Source organism: Camelus dromedarius, chromosome X (genome assembly GCF_036321535.1).
Source record: "Camelus dromedarius isolate mCamDro1 chromosome X, mCamDro1.pat, whole genome shotgun sequence".
NCBI classification, from domain to species: Eukaryota; Metazoa; Chordata; class Mammalia; order Artiodactyla; family Camelidae; genus Camelus; species Camelus dromedarius.
In genome coordinates this window covers 91,093,021-91,107,907 of record NC_087472.1, presented here as the reverse complement: position 1 = coordinate 91,107,907, position 14,887 = coordinate 91,093,021, and the positions used below count along the sequence as shown (strand labels likewise).

The window sequence follows — 14,887 nt, the reverse complement described above, 5'->3', positions numbered from 1 at the left end:
ATGAAACATAACAGTTCAAGGAACTAGAAAAAAGAACAAATGAAACCCAAAGTTAGTAGAATGCAGGAAATAACAAAGATCAGAGTGGAAATAAATGAAACAGAGACCAAAAGGCCACAGAAAAGATCAATGAAACTAAGAGCTAGCTCTTTGAAAAAGTAAACAAAATTGTCTAATATTTACATGTGATACCACAGGAATACAAAGGATCACAAGAGACTACAATGAAAAATTATATGCCAACAAATTGGAAAACCTAGAAGAAACAGATAAATTCCTATAAACATACAACCTTCCAAGACTGAATTATGAAGAAATAGAAAATATGGGTAGACCAATTACTATTAAGGAGATTAAATGGGGGGAGGCATAGCTCAGTGGTAGAGTGCGTGCCTAGTATGCACAAGGTCCTGGGTTGAATCCCCAGTACCTCCATTTAAAAAATAAAGACTAAATAAATAAATCTAATCACCACCCCCCACCAAAAAAGGGGAGACTGAATCAGTGACCAAAAATCTCCCAACAAACAAGAGTCCTGGTCCAGACAGCTTCATTGGTGAATTCTAGCAAACAGTCAAGGAAGAATTAATATGAATCTTTCTCAAAGCCTTCCAAAAAATAGAAGAGGAGAGAGAGAACACTTCCAAACTCATTTTCCAAGGCCAGCATTAGGTTGATAACAAAACTAAACTAGGATACCACAAGAAAAGAAAATTACAGACCAATATGCTTGATGAACATAGATACAAAAATCCTCAATAAAATGTTAGCAAACCAAATTCAACAATATATTAAAAGGATCATACACTATAACCAAATGGATTTATTTCAGGGATGCAAGAATGGTGCAACACCTGCAAATGAATCAACGTGATATACTACATAAACAAAATGAAGGATAAAAATCATATGATCATCTCAAGGGATGCAGAAAAAGCATGTGACAAAATCCAACATTCATTTATGATAAAAACTCAATGAAACAGAAATGGACCTAAACATAATAAAAGGACATATCCAACAAGCCCACAGCTAACATCATATTGAAGAGTGAAAACCTTAAAGCTTCTCCTCTAAGATCAAGAAAAAGACAAGGATGTCCATGCTCATCATCTTTATTCAGCATAGCATTGGAAGTCTTAGCCAGAGTAATTAGGCAAGAAAAAGAAATAAAAGGCATCCAAATTTGAAAAGAAGTAAAACTATCAATACTTGCTGATGACATATTATATACAGAAAACTTTAAAGACTCCATCAAAAATCTGTTAGAAGTAATAAACAAATTCAATAAAGTTGCAGGATATGAATCAATACACAAAAATCTGTTTCTTTACACTAATGTCAAATTATGAGAAAGAGAAATTAAGATAATAATCCTATTTACAATTGCATGAAAAGTAAAATACATAGAAATAAATTCAATCAAGGAGATGAAAGATCTTGAAAACCACAAGATACTGATAAAAGAAACTGAAGACAGAAATAAATAGACATTCCACATTCATGGACTGGAAGAACTAATATTGTTAAAATGTCCATACTACCCAAAGCAATCTCCAGATTCAATGCAATCCCTATCAAAATTCCAATGGTAATGGTATTTTCCACAAAAAGGTAACAAACAATCCTAAAATTTGTATGGAATCACAAAAGACCACTAATAGCCAAAGAAATCCTGAGAATGAAGAACAAAGCTGGGGGCACCATGCTTTTGGATTTCAATATATTGAAAAGCGATAGCAATCAAAACAGTGTGGTACTGGCATAAAAACAGACACATAGATCAATGGAACAGAATATAGAGTCCATAAATAAAACCATACATACATGGTCAACTAATTTATGACAAAGGAACCAAAAGTATACAATGGGAAAGGACAGTCTCTTCATTAAATGGTGTTGGGAAAACTGGACAGCCACACGCAAAAGAATAAACTGGAGCACTATCTTATACCATACACACAAAAAATCAACTCAAAATGCATTAAAGACTTGAATATATGACCAGTTTGAAACCATAAAACTCCTAGAAGAAAACACAGGTGGTAAGCTCCATGACATAGGTCTTAGTGATCATTTTTTGGCATCTGACACCAAAACAAAAGGCAACAAAAGCAAAAATAAACGAGTGAGACTACATCAAACCAAAATTCTTCTGTACAGCAAAGGAAACCATCAAGATAAGGAAAAGGCAATCTACAGAAAGGGAGAAAATATCTGCAAATCATACCTGACAAAAGACTAAAATCCAAAATATACAAAGAACTAATATGAAATATAATGTTCATAGCAGCACTATTTACAATAGCCAAGACATGGAAACAGCCTAAATGTCCATTAACAGATGACTGGATAAAGAAGAGGCGGTATATTTATACAATGGAATACTATTCAGCCATAAAAACGACAACAAAACGCCATTTGCAGCAACATGGATGTTCCTGGAGAATGTCATTCTAAGTGAAGTAAGCCAGAAAGAGAAAGAAAAATACCATATGAGATCGCTCATATGTGGAATCTAAAAAAAAAAAAAAAAAAAAAAAAACCATAAATACAAAACAGAAACAGACTCATAGAATACAAATTTGTGGTTGCCAGGGGGGAAGGTGGGAAGGGACAGATTGGGAATTCAAAATATGTAGATACTGACAGGCATATGCAGAATAGATAAACAAGATAATACTGTATAGCACAGGGAACTATATATAAGATCTTGTGGTAGCTCACAGCAAAAAAGAATGTGACAATGAATATATGTATGTTCATGTATAACTGAAAAATTGTGCACTACACTGGAAATTGACACAACATTGTAAACTGACTATAACTCAATAAAAAAATATATATATGAAGAACTACAGTGAAAAATACAGAGAACTCACTAGCAAAAAAAAAAAAAGACTGATTAAAAATGGATTAAATTAAAAATTTCCCCAAAGACAACATACAGATGGCCAAAAGGTACATGAAAAGATGCTCAACATCATTAATCATCAAGGAAATGCAAATTAAAACCACAATGAGATATCACCTCATACCTCACACCACAATGAGATATAACCTCACACCTCAGAATGGCTAGTATCAAAAAGAGAAGAAATAAAAAGTGTTGGTAAGGATGGAGAGAAAAAGGAACCCCTGTGTACAGTTGATGGTAATGTAAACTGATGCAGCCACTATGGAAAACAGTATGGAGATTCCTCAAAAAAATTAAAAATGCAACTACCATACAATCCAGCAATTCCATGCCTGGGTATTTACCTAAAGAAATGAAAACACTAATATGGAAAGATATATGCACCCCTATGTTCATTATAGCATTATTCATAATAGCCAAAATACAGAAACAATCTAAGTGCCCATCAATGGATGAATAGATAAAAGAAAACTATAATGTATATATGTGTGTGTATATATATATGTGTGTGTGTGTATATATATACATGCCATACAATGGAATATTATTCAGCCATAAAAAAGAATGAAATCTTGCCATCTGTGACAACATGGTTGGACCTCAAAGGCATTATGCTAAGTGAAACAAGTCAGGCAGAGAAAGACAAATATCACATGGTCTCTCTTGTATGTGGAGTCAAAAAAAAAAGCTCACAATACAGAGAACAGATTTGTGATTGCAAGCAAGAGGTGCAGGTAGAAGAAATGAGTGAATTATTTTTTCCTTTTAGTTTAAATAAATTGAATTTTAAACGTTTTTTTTTAAAGACAAAGAGCAAGTATATTCCTTAACTCATTTTACAAGGCCACCAAAACTGGACAAGAAAAACAAAATTAGAGGCCAATCTCACTCAAGAACAAAAATACGAAATCCTTATGCAAAATAAAAGGAAAATGTGATAATGATCAAACTGAGTTTGTTCCTGGAATGCAAAGTTGATTCAGCATTAGGAAATCAATCAACATAATTTGATTCAAGGAGCAAAATAATATGATTATATTACCAGTAGGAAAAGCATTTGATAAAATCCATTATCATTCATGATATAAGCTCTTATCAAACCAAGAAGAGAATGAAACTTCTTTAATCAGAGCAACTGGGAAAAAGTTAGAGCAAGCACATTCAATGAAAAAATGTTGAAAGTTTTCCCTTTGAGAAAGGGAAGAAGACAACAGTGCCCTCTATTACCACTTCTATTCGATATAATAATCTAAGTACGAGCCAGCACAGTAACAAAAGTATAACAATTTGACAGGATAAAACAGAAACACTCCAAAGATAAATTATTGAAAGCAATAAACGTTTAGTACAATCGCTAGATACAAGGTCAATATACAAAAGTCAACTGTATTTTTATAAACAACAAACAAAATGAAGTCGATAAAAACTTATAATATCACAAGGTCCTACTTACAGCACAGGAAGTTATATTCAATATCTTATAATAGCCTATAATGAAAAAGGATAGGAAAAGGAATATATATGTATGTGTAACTGAATCACTATGTTGTACACCCAAAACTAACACAACATTGTAAATCGACTATGCTTCAATTTTTAAAAATTCAAAAATAAAAAAAGAAAGTAAAAAAACAATTTTAAAAAACAAGCTGGATGTAACTCCACTAGCTTAGAAGTGGATAGCAAATCAAACCCTTCCTACGTGATTTTTTTTAATTAAAAAAAAAAGTTTTGAGGGGGGTGAGGCAATTAGGTTTATTTTTATTTATTTTAACGGAGGTACTGTGGATTGAACCTAGGACCTCGTGCATGCTAGCCATGTACTCTACCACTAAGCTATATCCTCCCCTCCTTTGAAGATACAATAAATGCTTTTCATTAAAAAAAAATATACAATATCAAAAAAATCAAGTATTTAGGAATGAAACTCTCAAAATTTATGAATGACTTTCTGGGAAAAACTATACATATTATTGAGAAAAATTAAAGAGGACCTAAATAAATGAAGTGGTATATCATGTTCATGAATTAGAAAATAAGATAAAAGGAACATATGTATGTATACGTATGACTGAAACAATACGCTGTACACCAGAAATTAACACAACACTGTAAACTGACTATACTACAATAAAAAAAGTAAAAAAAAAAAAAACAACAGTATGATAAGGATGTCAATTCTTCCTAAATTGCTCTATATATTCTATGCAAATTCAATCAAAATCCCTAGATATTTTGTGTTAGTATGTGTACGTGTGATGTGTGGAAAGTGCCGAGATGATACTAAAATTTATATAAACGTGTAAAGGCCAAGAAAAGCCAAGATGCTCTCAAAGGATAACTGAGTGGAAGAACTTGTTCTACTAAACATGAAGACTTATGATAAAGCTATAGTAAGGAAGATAGCATGGTATCAGTGCAAGGACCAATGGAACAGAACAATCAAGAAACACAATCACAGACATAGGGATATCTGATTCCTGACAATAGCAGGGAAAAGACAGTGTGATAGAACAATTAGCCATCCACGTAGGGAAAAAATAGTATTGCCTTCTTCCTCACACGAAGCACAAAAATCAGTTTCAGGTAGACGTTAAATCTATACATGAAAGCCAAAACAGTAAAGGAGGGAACACCTTCAAGACCTTGGGATAGGAAAGGATATTTTAAACCTGATGTCTAGTTTAAACATAAAGGAAAATACTGATAAATCAGATTACATTAAAATTAAGAACTTTGGTTTATCAAAAGATTCATATCAAAATGAAAAAGCATACCCTTGCAACGAGCAAGGGCTCATTTCTAGCATACAGTAAAGAATTTCTATAAATTAGCAAGTCAAAATAGGTGAGGAAGTACATGACATGATTTTGAAGGAATTCCATCCAAAACAGTTATAAAAGCACAAACCTCAGTCACCTAGACCTAGTTATAAATACTGACACTTTCCCTGAGATGTACAGAGTAAAAGGTTTTACTATATATTAATATTTAAAAAATTGTTTATAGATGCCTATATTAAAACACACCATTTTCTCATTCTTTCTCTAGTCAGAACTCTAAAACAAATATCCATCATTGTTAAAAAATCCTGTTTAAGAAATCTTTTCCTACTCTAAGGTCACAAAGACATTCTCCAAAAACTGAGACCTATCCACACTCCCATCAACAGCAGAACGATATATAGTGATATATTCACACAATGAACTACACAGTAATGAGAAGGAATAGTCAACTATACACAATACAAATAAATCTCATATTCATAACGCTGCACAAGAGAGTACAATAGGATTCCATTTATATAAAATATAAAAGTAGGCAAAGCTAATCTTTGATGTCGAAAGTCAGAGAAATGCTTGGGGGATAGCGTAGTAAGTGACCCAAAGGGCACACAAAGAGGCTTCTAAGTGGTTGGTAACGTTCACTTTCTTGATCTGGGTGCTGGTACACAAGTGTGCTCAGTCTATGGAAATTCACTAAACTGTTCGCTACTGATGTGTACTTTAGGCACATATATTAAAATTTTTTTTTAAATGTGAAGGAGTACTTCTTTTTCAAAATGGCTGGGGATACGAAAACAAAAAAGTCTGAAGTCTATTGCTTCAGGTTAAAGTACAGGAATTGAATAACTAACAAAAACTAAAAATGCAGGAATTAGACAACATGCTAATTACAGAAAAATACTGATAGGGCTGTCAAACCAACTAGTGACTCTCAAACTTATAGCAACATTGGTTTGAAACTATCTGAACCCCAAAAGATAAACTGATTCATATCTAGACTTAGTGGCTGGTGTTGATTCATCAAGATCCAAGACAAACAACTTGATCTTAGAGGTTTTTTATTAAATAAGAGGGTCTTTCAAATCTCAGAAATGAGTAGATTCACACATCTAGTCAAATCTCCTAATTTTACAAAAGAAGAAACCATGGTCCCTTGAAGTTGGGTGATTTGTCCAAGGTCCTAAGTATCTCTCAGTAAGTATGAAAAAAATCCAAGTTATTTAGTTAAGTTTACACCTCTCCCAATTTTCTGTAAGTTCCAGGGGATTTCTGTACCAAGGGAGTTTGTTACTGGCAGTGTCTCAACATACCATTTTCAACTGAAAATTTTTCATCCAATTGTTACCAACTCGAAATTAATTTCTTTGCCATCCATGATAATAGCCAAAAGCTATTTCTGCGGCAGAAAAGACAAGACTTTCTAAAGTAAAGATCATGATATGCAACCTAACAGAAAACTTTGTTTACGCTAAATGATGACTGACATCAAACTTAAGGCCTATGTGGTAATTTAGAATAACAGTGGCACCTTTAGCATATAATACCCCTGAAAAAGGCCCCCCCCAAAAAAAATGACCACAAACTAAAGCCAATATATATATACAAATGTGCTAAATTAGTAACAATAAATTATTATATAACTTATTAATTTCTCCAATCAGAATTATAAGTACTAAAAAATTACTTTCTCCAATTCATTCCAGTTAGCTTCTATATCCAGTATGAAGTATGCTTTTTATATAACTTAAACATTTTTAAAAGAATGTCTTGTCTACCACAATAAGATATAAAAATAAAAAAAATTTTAAAGAATGTCTTGTTATTCTGAAGCTAAATCCACTAAAAGTGAACAGTATATAAAACAACCCATTTAATTCTGTGAAAACATATTTTTAAATTATAAAAATGCTTTAGTCTCTAACCTATCACCATAGCATTCTTTACTCTATCATAGGACTCTCTCCTTTTATTTCAAACTATTAAGTTCAGTGCCAAGATGAATCTCTGAGCTTGCCACCCCCAGGGGAAACACCTGGCCTTTTGAGGACCTGCAGAAAGCTTGAATAGAAAATCATTTTACAGCCATAGAAGCTTATTCACTAAAGATTAAAAATGACTGAACAACTAAATACAACATGGTATCCTCAATTGGATCCTAGAACAGAAAAACGACACTGGTGGGAAAACTGGTGAAATCGAATAAAACTGCAGTTTAGCTAACAGTAATATACCAATGTTAGTGTCTTAGTGTTGACATAAATATACCATTGTTATGTATAGCTGGGTGAAGGGTATATGGGAACTCTGTACTATCTTTGCCTATTTAAAAATAAACCACTTAGTGAGAACTACCAAAGTCAAAAAGTTTGTACCTCAATTCTGACCCAATCAAATGAAATATCTTCAAGCAATGTCTCCATATCCCTACAAGGCCTAAAAAGGGGATGGGGGCAGGTTCACAGAAGGGACTCTAAATTTCTCCAATATTACTAAAGAAAATAAACCCCAGAAAAGCCTCCAAAAAAAAGATGCTCACTTTAGACAGGGATGACAATGAAAAGCTATGAAACTACTTCTCAGTGGAAAGGGGGGAGAACAAACCCATTTAAGTACAATAGATACGGGCAGTGGGCAGCCAAGTAGAGAAGGGTATTCTAGCAGTTCTAAAACAGTAAAGCTTAATAATAAATGCACAACATTTCTTATGTACTCACCTATGGGCCAGGTACTATTTTAAGTGCTTTATATATATTAACACATTTAACCCTCTCACGAACCTTATTAAAGTAGGCAGTACTGATATCTACATTTTACATATGATATGTCCTATAAGTGTTAGAATAGATTCGAGGGCAACCACTACACTATACAGCCTTTTGAGGAGCCAAACCAGAAAAAAGCTCCTGCCTTCTAGAGACCAGCTCCCATTACTCACTCTGTCCTTAGCCTCCACCAGAGAAGAAAGCCCTCTGCCCAAGGCTTGAAGTTCTTGCTAGAATCGTGAAGGAATGTGACCTCACCACTCCATCTTCAAGATTATGTTCATAATCTTTCAGTACCTGATGCACTCAGTGCATATTCTTGTTGAGACACTGTTATACTTAGAAGTTAGTCTTTATAGTACTATCAGTCTTCAAATTCTGATACGCTGGGCTGGCCTGGAAATCTGAAGGCCATATGTGACATTATTTCTGTGGGAAAATTGTGCTGATTTCCAAAAAGAAAGTCTTATAGTCAACCATTTAGAAATTAAGGCTCCGTCTATACAGACTTTGGCTTTATAGATGCCAAGAAGGTTAAATGAATTTTTTAAAATACACTGCAGTTACTCAAATAATCCAGTTTTGCTCATACATCAACATGGCACAGTTCCTTATACCTAACATAAAAGAAATGGTGTTACTGAAAAATATTAGCTTCATATTTTATGGACTTCTTGCACTACGGTCAATTTTGGATGTACCCAGCAATTAATATACTGCTCTCCCTGCCCCCCAAGCTTTGCATTAAAAAATTACTACCAAATAAACAAGTATATCTAGCACACACACATCCCAAGAACCAAGAGTGTCATCTCAGAAGGCAGTTAAAGCAGCAATAGTAGCAGTAATAACGATGATGACAAAGTAATAATAAGAACTCTTTCTGAGCATTTACCATTGTTAAGCACGTTCTAAATACTATACATCCTCTGGCTCATTTAATCCTGATGAAAATCATGTGAGGTAGATATTACACTATCCCAATTTCAAAAATGAGGAAACAGGTCAGAGATTAAGCAACTTGCCTAAGATCACAGAGTTAGTGTCAAAAGTAAGATTTGAACATTTGAGCATTTCATCCCTAGAGACTGTTTTTAACCACTGCACTCTATATGTAATTAAATAATTTGGTAAACTCTTAAAATAAACAAAGGGCACTAACTCAAATTCATTTTTAAAACAAGAGTGGTTTATAGACCAAAAAATAGGCCCATCTTGCCTTATATTAGGAATATGTCCTTTAACCAAGTCAACACTGAACACATTTACAGATAACAAATTTTAAATGCATTTTCTTTGCTTTTATTACTTTGAAATCCCTCATGTAATTGTTTGAACACTACAGGGGTAACAGCATGTAACTTCAACAGACTAATAAAACTTCATTTTAAAATTTTTTTTTTTTTTTTTTTTTACAAATCCTGGAATATTTTATTTCAGTGCTGTCAGAACATTCTGCATTGGTTTATATGTTGACAACCCCTGGGTGTTTTCACTTTTTTTTTCTTTTCTACCTTTTTTTTTTTTAACATTTTTTATAGAGTTATAGTCATTTTACAATGTTGTGTCATATTTTAAAACAATATGATAAAACAAAAACACTATCCATATTTACCACTAAACAAACTTCGTTAAAATAACTCCCAAGAGTTCTAATACCCTTGAAAAGTTTCAGAATAGCAGCAAGAAATAGCAGGAACAAGATATTCCTTTTATAACAAAGAAAAACTCTGTTCTTTCCACAACACTGTTAACACCTGCTCTAATGACAAACATAAACCGGGATGGACTGAACTTCAATTGTATTTCAAAACATGTGCCTAAATTCAGAAAATTTTCACTGACCATCTAAAAAGGCTATCAGCTTATCAGCCAGACGAGCCACCTGATCCACAAAACACATAATTTTTGATAGCTTAAACGTGTGTTCCCTACAGAACAGAGTAATTAACAAGAAGCACACAACCCCCAACAACCTCTGAAGCACAAGCTGATTTTGTAAATCATCTACTTGAACCTCAGAACTTGCCTTCCCAGGAAACAAAGATCTATGTGCCAGGTTTCCAAGCTAGTCCACTAAAGCTTAAACACCCATAAGGTTACAGAAGTATAATAAAATACTGAACCTGCGTGGGCAATGTTTCTATGGAAAAACCCACTTAGCACTCAATTTAGAATAAAAGCAACTATCCCTGCCCCGTTCAGCCTTGGAAGCAAAAAAGAATTCCTCCCTCCCCTTACTGGGAGCCTGAGCTCCCCTAGGACCACAGGCCTAGGCTTCCATGGTCAAGGCTGAGCAGGAGGAAAGGCATGAATGAGGGCAGTCGGCAGAGTGATTAGGGCTTCAGTTAGGAGGAAAGAAAGACAGAGCTGCGGTGGGAGGAGATCCTGGGATGAGGAAGGCAAGACCTACTTGGGAGTGAAGGACCAAGGGTGGGATGGTAGCTAACTAAAAGGAGCAAGAAAAAAGTATGGGGGCTGGGGAGGGGGGAAACGCCTGCCGAAGAGGATGAGGGAACAGTGGCTGCTCCTGCAGCAGACAGGCTTTTACAAATTTTCCTCCTAAATGCTTAGGAGAGAGAAGGAAAAGAAAGAAAAACTGTGACAAGGGTCTTGACACTGCCTCCCTCACTCTGGTTACTCTCATTCTCCTTTGCAAGAAAAAATGGAATGGGTTAAGGGGTGTTGTCTGGGTCCTTCCTGACCTCCTAGAGCACATAGATTCGGAAAAGGGGAATGGACTTAGGGGAGTTTTGTTGCCCTCTTTGTCAACATCCATTCTCCCAAAGACTTCAGTGTCAACTGAGAACTAAGGGAAGGCTCCAGGTACCAGCAGAAACAGCATCAGAAAGAGAGGAAGGAAAAGCAGGGAGAGAAACATGAAGCAAGAAGGAAGTGGGATGTTTGAGGGTCAGACAAATAAATAAATAGAACTGCCAATGAACTAAACTATAATAAATGTTCTTAAATATTTATGATTAATTCATTTTGACAAGTTTCAAATATTTCATCAGAACCATTTCACTTTCAGACAAATGAGTATTTGTGGTCACAGAAATAAACTGAGGTTTATTATCTGGAAGGTATGAAAATAAACTTCTAAATATATATAAGACAATTTCCTGGTGTCTTTTCTTCATATGGCGGCAATATAAATCATTTCAGAAAGGCTTTTTTATTTACTTGGTGAGCACTCAGTTACATTATCATTTGTTGATTTTTTCACCCCAATAGACCAAATACCAGGAGTAATTGCCTTCACAAGTGAGGAATATATTTAACTCTTTTTTGGAGGTATAACTATTATGAAAAACTTGCTCATTCATTACCAAACACTGCCCATGAGGATTCCAAGGTATATTCCCAGCAAAGCTTCAAACTCTGTAAAACATATACAGATGCATCCTAAGGAGCACAGGATTTCTTTTTTCCTCCAGCCTCTTATACCCATGTTTCCAGAACTTCCAGCCAGGGATAGTTAATTCAACAGGTAAACCTAACCAAACGACCTGCGGGAGGATGAGTGCCAGCACTTAGCTTTTTTTTTTTTTTTTTTTTAATTTCAGCTTTCAGCAGCTACTCTTCAGTTCAACTCTCTATTGAGCAGAGATAACAGCCAGGTAAGCAAGTTCAGCAGCACATCAAAGATGCAAGAGCAGAGACGAGTGGAGGACAAAAGTGACCAATGGCCATGCACTGGCAAGATGTTTCTACTGTTTCACCAACATCTCAGATATTCCCTGGGAACTGGGAAGGTCTTTCACTCCCTAACTCCAGAAAGGATTATGCTGGATCCCAGAACAGCTGTCATATTTTCTGCAAACCACAAACTGGGTCTGAAACCTCTGCACTAAATTAAAGAGAAGAAAAACAGCATCTGCTATCAAGTACTCCACTTGCTGGAGGAGGTAGGTGGGTGGGTATATGTGTGCATATACCTGCAAGTTATGATAAAGCAAATTCAAATTCCCTAAATGGTTGGTATTTTATTTTAGTAATATAATTCGAAAAACTATTCAGGACCAGAATAAACAAAAGATTTGATCTTTGAAGTATCTTGGGCATGCTGAAACTGAAGACAAAGTCACTGAAAACATGTGAATTTCAGATAGGTCACTACCGGCTACTAGGAGTTCTCATTAATCAGCAGACTTCTGCTAAAATGCTACCTCTGGCTAGAAAATGGACACATTTGCAAAGAAAAAAAAAAGTGAGATTATCTTCAGCCAAGGACACTGAAAGCTTTCAAGCTGACCAAAAAATTGAAAGGTTTCTTTGCAACAAAAATTTCAATTTTCACAAAATTGGTGTTAGTAAGCACATACACTTATGTATAGTAGCAAATGCACATATTCTAGAATCAGACACACATAAGCTTGAGTTCTAGTTCCACGACTTATCAGCTATATGACCTTCTTAGGAAAGTTACTGAAGAATACTGGAGGTTAGTGTCGTTATCAGTACAACAGGGATAACATTATCTTTAGCACAGGATAGCTATGAGGATTAAATGCAAACATACATAACCCACCAACCCCAGTGCCTTAATACTCAATATTGACTCCCTTTGTCCAACACAAACTGTACAGAATGTGTCAACAAGATGTGAAACACGTAGAAGAAAATTCAGAGCGACAGAACAGATTATTATGGTCTGTCAAATTTAAAGATGAAAATCACATGTAATATTTACTTCACTAAAGTCTTTCTTGATTAAGTTGGTTATAAGCAAAGGGGCAGGGGGGATTTTAAATTTGAAAAACTTCATAGCACACTGATTTAAAATTATGTGTATACCCCGGATTTCTTCCAGTATTCATAAAAGGACGCCATCACAAAACTTACCATGGGCGATGATGCCTTTAAAATTTAATAATGTGAAAAATTAAACTCTCTTCTTAAAAGCTCTTTCTTAATCGAAAAATCTCTTTTTTCTTACAAATGTTCTGGTATACTATTGCAGAACACGTGAAAAAGCAAAAAAAAAAAAAAAATTAGATTCCTTTATCCTTCCGAAATGAAAAAGTGTGTGAAAGAGGCTAAGTATGCCAAATTATCCTTTCCTATTCGTTCTTGTTCTTTTACAAACCAGAAGTAAATACATCACAGGCCAAAATTATTGTCTGACTGACCAACGTCACTGAGGAACACATAGAATTGTCAAACCCCGTCTGGACCAAAGGTGACAAGTTTTCTTAAGCAATTTAAATAAACTACGTTTCAATAAGCACAGAAATGCTTTGCATCAACGTTACGTACTTTTGACTTAAATGCAGCTTACTTTATAACCCACCTTGTCCCCCATCCCATCCCCCCAAATCCTGCTTTTAGGCACTTTAAGGAGCTGGCACACGGCATTAAACTACAGAACACCAACTGGAAATAACTCTAATCTGTTGTTGGACCTCAGAGGACTGCTTGTGTGATCTTTAAATCAATGTCGACAATATTTTCTCCTTTCCGCACACCTGCCAATAGCCGTTTGCATACCTCATCCAGAACATTACTATTACTTCTAATCTTCCCCACGTCTCTCAACACCTTCAACAACCCTAACCTTGGGCTGCTAGTCCTCATTCCCAAACGCCTTGCTGGGACTTGAAGCCAGTCCACAGAGGTTCACGCTTCGCAGTGTCCAGGGTCTGGCAAGGAAGGACATCATCCCCTGGGCTCGGGGGGCGAAGGCCAACCCAGGCCCCCCGGCCACTCCCTCTCTCCTCCGCCTCCCGGGGCGTCCCGGGCGGGCGCGGGCGCGCCAGGCCGTGCGCAGACCTCCGGCAGTCCCGCAGTTTCCGGCGTCCGCCGCAGCCCCAGGCCGAACTGATCCCCGGGGACACCCGCAGTCCAGCACACGCCCGCCGCCCGGGAGGGGGGTCACAGAGACGACCCTGGGGCCACCCCCGACACCCCGGCCCGGACAGGTGCCGGGCCTCCTTGCGGACACTCACCCGGCAGCCGCTGCTCCCCGTCCGCCGCTGCCGCCGCCTTGCCCTCACGCCAGCCGCCTGCTCCCGCGGGGGGTCCGGGACGGCGCCGCTTCCCCGCCCGACCCCCCTCGGGTGCGCGCCGCGCGGGGCCCGAGTCCGGTGAGAGCCGCCGCTGCCGCTGCCGCTGCCGCTGCCGCTGCCGCCGCCGCCGCCGCCCCCTTTCCTCCCTCCTCCCTCAGTGCGTCCCTCCCACCGAGGCCCGCCTCGTATTTCCTGGATCCGGTCTCGGTGAGAGCTTAGCAAGCGAACCTCCGCCTTTAGGGCTCTCGTGGAGCGTCGTCGCTCGCCAGGCACAAAGATGGCGCCGCCGGGGATCTCGCGAGATTTCTTCAGCAGCAACCGGAGGGCGGGGCCCACGGGAAAGTCGGTCAATTAGGGTAGCCTGAGTTGGCTTCACAGCAAACGCTACCCCTTATCGAAATTGGCAGCACCAGT

The 14,887-nt window shown here is 37.0% G+C and overlaps 1 protein-coding gene across 1 annotated transcript in view; it reads right to left on the bottom strand.

Moving 5' to 3' along the window:
- The window catches only part of TAB3 (TGF-beta activated kinase 1 (MAP3K7) binding protein 3), an 80,417-nt gene extending 65,838 nt beyond the window's left edge, over positions 1-14,579 (bottom strand). Inside the window, exon 1 of the mRNA XM_031445599.2 lies at positions 14,414-14,579. The gene's annotated coding sequence lies outside the window, so the exon portion shown is untranslated. The remainder of the gene's footprint in view (positions 1-14,413) is intronic.
- Between the last annotated feature and the right edge of the window lie 308 nt (positions 14,580-14,887).